General features: G+C 50.2%; 1 pseudogene across 1 annotated transcript; it reads right to left on the reverse strand.

The window, feature by feature from the left end:
• Positions 1 to 4,059: 4,059 nt before the first annotated feature.
• Positions 4,060 to 4,426, reverse strand: LOC308274709 (large ribosomal subunit protein P2-like; annotated as a pseudogene). The gene has a single exon. The product of its transcript is annotated as a large ribosomal subunit protein P2-like (transcript).
• Between the last annotated feature and the right edge of the window lie 568 nt (positions 4,427 to 4,994).

Consider the following 4,994-nt stretch of genomic DNA (forward strand, 5'->3'; position numbering starts at 1 on the left):
TTTGCTCCGACTCTGCAGAATGAGCGTCTTTGCTGCGCCTGCCTCGTCCGGGCCCCTCCGCGCCGTCCTTGCGGTGCTCAGCCTCTCCTTGGGCCCGCTCCCTCCAGCTGCCCCTGTCCTGACAGAGGCCCCCTGCGGGTCCTGGCCTCCTGGTGACGCCCTGTCTGAGGTGTTTCTTTTCAGTAAAGCAGCATCTGTGGGCCTGGGTGGGGTCTCTGGGACAGGCTTCTCGGGTACTGCATGGATGCCTGTGTCCCACCTCGTGGTCGGTGTCTCCGATGCGATCTTTTGTGCTGGCTCCGGGAACCTTTTTTTAGTGTTGTCTGTATATTGATACCTAGAAAAGAGGTAACATTACTATTATTATTATTATTATTATTATTATTATTATTATTATTATTGTACTGGGGAGCATTCTGCCTCCAAGTTATACCCCCCAGCACTATTTTTATTCTTTATTTTTATTTATTATTTATTTTAGCGGTACTGGGGATGGAACCCAGGGGCATTCTACCTCTGAGATACATCCCCAGCCCTATTTTTTTTTTTTTTGAGATTTAAAAAAGTTTATTAAAAGATAGAAATACAGAAGATAGTGACAGCCCCATGCCATTCGGGGTGGTCCGAGCCAATTCACCACTCCCCCAGCCCTAATTTTTATTCTTTATTTTGAAACAGGGTCTAACTGAGTTGCAAAGAGCCCCACTAAGTAGCTGAGGCTGTCTGTGAACCGCAATCCTCCTGTCTCAGCCTCCCAAAAGCTGGGATTACAAGCATGCGCCACCACCCTCGGCTTCCTTCTTTCTCTTTCTTTCTTTCTTTCTTTCTTTCTTTCTTTCTTTCTTTCTTTCTTTCGTGGTACTGGGGTTCCTGGAAGCCCTTCTACCTCCAGGCTACACTTCCAGACCTATTTTTACATTTTTATTTGGAAACAGGGTCTTCTAAGCCAGTGCGCGCAGCTGGCTTCGAACCTGCGCCATCCTCCTGTCTTCGCCTCCCAAGTGTGGGGATTACAAACGTGCCCACTACACCCGGCACCCTTCGGTATTTTATTTTATTTTTTATTTTTATTTTTTTTTGGTGGTACTGGGGTTCCTGGAAGCCCTTCTACCTCCGGGCTACACTCCCAGACCTATTTTACATTTTTATTTGGAAACAGGGTCTCCTAAGCCAGCGCGCGCGGCTGGCTTCGAACCTGCGCGATCCTCCTGTCTCTGCCTCCCAAGCGCGGGGATTACAAGCGTACGCCACCACGCCCAGCTTTATTCTTTATTTTGAAACAAGGTCTCACTGAACTGCAAAGGGCCTCACTAAGTAGCTGAGGCTGTCCGCAAACCCTGCGATCCTCTGGTCTCAGCCTCATAAAAGCTGGGATTACAAGCGTGCACCATCATGCCCAGCTTAAGAGGTAACTTTTTTTTTATGGTACTGGGATGGACCTCAAGGGCATTCTATCTCTGAGAGGCACTCCCTGCCCTAATTTTTTATTCTTTATTTTGAAATAGGGTCTCACTGAGTTGCAGAGGACTTCACTAAGTAGCTGAAGCTGTCCGCCAACCCTGATCCTCCTGTCTCAGCCTCACAAGTGCTGGGATTACAAGCATAGGCCACCATGCCCAGCCAAGAGGTAACTTTTGAAGAGGCTGCACATGGCTGGAACAGGTCAGAAGGATAACTAGTAGTCATCCGGTGCCTCAGGCCGACTTCAAACCAACTTCCACAGAGCCAGGCACAGGGGACACACACCTGCCCTCCCAGCACTTGGGAAGCCGAGACAGGAGGATGGCAGGGTTGAGGCCAGCCTCAGCAACCTACCAAGATCTTCAGCAACTGTTTCAAAATAAAAAGAACAACCACAGCCAGGTGTGGTGGCACACGCTTGCATTATCAGTACTTGGGAGGCTGAGACAGGAGGATTGCAGTTTGAAGCCAGCCTCAGCTACTTAGGCCTTCTGCAACTCAGTGAGACCCTGTTTCAAAATAAAGAATAAAAAATCGGGCAGAGAGTGTAGCTTGGAGGTAGAATGCCCCTGGGTTCCATCCCTAATACTGCCAAAAATAAAAACAAAAATAAAAATAGCAACAACAATAATAATAAAGTAAAAAAGGCTGGGTGTGTAGCTTGGAGGTAGAATGCCCCTGGGCTCAACCCCCAAAGCACCAAAAAGCCAAACCCCAACTAGTGCCCACAGGAGATGAAACGAAGGGTCTCGTCACCCACAGAAATCTCACTTGCCCTTTGGTAGTCCATCTGGAAACTCACCTCTGACCAGAGAGAGACCTTGATAAGAGCGACAGTCTGGGGTGGCCGGGTGCTGAGACGGACCCAGAAATGTGCTCCCAGTGCTGCGCACCCTCCCTGTGCCCCCAGGGAGCCCTGGCCACAAGGACGCTGCCAGTCTCATGTACGCCAGACTAGTGTATCCCCAGCACAACCGTAACTCTGAAAGGTTTACCTTAACGATTTACTTAAGCCCTACTATTATTATTATTATTATTATTATTATTATTATTATTATTATGTGTGTGTGTGTGTGTGTGTGTGTGTGTGTGTGTGTGTGGTACTTGGGGTGGAACCCAGAGGCTTTCTACCTCTGGGCTATCCTCCCAGACTTTTTTTGTTTTGTTTTGTTTTTGGTGGTACTGGGGTTCCTGGAAACCCTTCTACCTCCAGGCTACACTCCCAGACCTATTTTATATTTTCATTTGGAAACAGGGTCTCTTAAGCCAGCGAGGCTGGCTCCGAACCTGCGCGATCCTCCCGTCTCTGCCTCCCAAGTGCGAGGATTACAAGTGTGTGCCACCACGCCCGGCTGAGACCTATTTTATTTATTTTATTTGCAAGCAGGGTTTCACTAAGTAGCTGAGACTGGCTTCGAACCTATGCGATCCTCCTGTCTCAGCCTCCCAAGCGCAGGGATTACAAGCGTACGCCACCATGCCCGGCTATTTTTTTAAATTTTGAAACAGGGTCTCACTGAGTTGCAGAGGGCCTCACTAAGTAGCTGAGGCTGGCTGCGAACCGCGATCCTCCTGTCTCAGCCTCCCGAGTGCTGGGATGACAAGCGTGCGCCACCACGCCCCGCTTAAGGATTTACTTTCTATGCTAGTATGAGTCAAATCCTGCCCCAAAACGAACGCTTGTTTATTGGCATCATTAGGAAAAAATATAATATATGTATTCTCAACAAATACTTGTCAAAAGCCTAAGCACACACCGCTTGTCAGGTTAGTTGAAGGAAATCACAGGCGAAAGGCATTTCCTGTGGCCAGTGCCAGGCAGGTACACAGCAGGTAGGCTGCCCTGCGGTGGCGGGAGCTGAGCCAGCAGGCAGGGCACGTTCTGTCACCGCCCTGGGGCGCCAAAGCCTTCTCCTCAGAGAAGGGGAGGAGTGCAGGGGAGCTTCATTCCTTTAGACTTGAAAGGCAAAGTGTGTCGGGCTCTTGACTAATTACAGGGCAGAGCAGGCGGCAGGCAGAGGTGGGCCGCACAGGTAGGCAGGGCTGGATTAAGATTCGCACTGTGAGCCGGGCGCGGTGGCTCATGCTTGTAATCCCAGTATTTGGGAGGCTGAGACTGTCTCAGCTACTTAGTGAGGCTCTCAGCTACGTACGGAGACAACTGTTTCCAAGTTAAAAAATATATAAAAGAGCCGGGAGTGGTACCGCCCGCTTGTCATCCCAGCATTCGGGAGGCTGAGACCGGAGGATCATGGTTCGAGGACAGCCTCAGCTACTTAGCGAGGCCCTTTGCAACTCAGTGAGGTCCTGTTTCAAAATAAAGATTAAAAAATAGGGCTGGGGGTATAGCTCAGAGGTAGAATGCCTCTGGGTTCCATATCCAGTACTGCAGAAAAAAAAAATATATATATATAATATATAAAAGATAGGTCTTAGAACGTAGAACGTAGCCTGGAGGTAGAAAGCCCTTGGGTTCCATCCCCAGTACCCACCCCCCCCCCAAAAAAAAATGAAGAATTTCAGGTTGGAGATGGGGGAGGGTGCTGAAGGAAGACAGGTGTGTGTTGAGGGGGAGAGGTCTGGTTTCCGATTTTTTTTTTTTTAATGTCAAAAGGCTTTATTTAGGGGAGTGAGAATTTAGTCAAACAGGCCAAATCCCATGTCATCATCAGACTCCTCGGATTCCTCCTTCTTGTCATCTTTCTCCTCTGCTGCGGCGGGGGCAGAGCCGGGGGCAGCAGAGACGGCCGCAGCCCCATCAGCCGGTACGCTGGCAAGCTCGCCGACGCCCTGAGCGATGGATGACGTCCTCGATGTATTTCCCGTTCAGCTCACTGATGACCTTGTTTAGCCGATCGTCGTCCGCCTCGATGCCCACGCCGTCCAGGATCTTCTTGATGTCCTTGGCTCCGGGGGACGCGTTGCCCCCGAGGGCGGCCAGCAGGTGGGAAGCCACGGAGCGCATGTCGGCGGCAGCGAGGAACAGGCCTCACGTGTGCGACCTCTGCGGCAGCGGGGTTTAGATTGCTTTTTTTCCTGGCAGTAGCAGGAGATCCATGCAGGGAGGATGGTCTGACTTCCGACGTGCAAGGGTTTTGGCTCTGGGGAATTGTATTTTCTTTTTTACTTTGATGGGAAGCTGTCAGAGCAATCACTTTGTTCAAGTCAACTTAGTGTCAGGAGTTCTCCAAGAAACCTGGACCCAGGTAGCCGGGCGTGGTGGCGCACGCTTGTCATCCCCGCGCTTGGGAGGCAGAGACAGGAGGATCGCGCAGGTTCGAAGCCAGCCGCGCGCGCTGGCTTAGGAGACCCTGTTTCCAAATAAAAATGTAAAAATAGGTCTGGGAGTGTAGCCCGGAGTAGAAGGGCTTCCAGGAACCCCAGTACCACCAAAAAATAAATAAATAAAAATAAAAATAAATAAAATAAAAAGGCTGGGGTGTAGTTCAGAGGTAGGACGTCCCTGGGTTCAATCTCTAATACTAAAACAGACAAACGTCAAGGAGGCCGAAGTCCCCCGTGCAGCCCTGCCG

This window comes from Muscardinus avellanarius (assembly GCF_963383645.1).
Source record: "Muscardinus avellanarius genome assembly, chromosome: 16".
Taxonomy (NCBI): Eukaryota; Metazoa; Chordata; class Mammalia; order Rodentia; family Gliridae; genus Muscardinus; species Muscardinus avellanarius.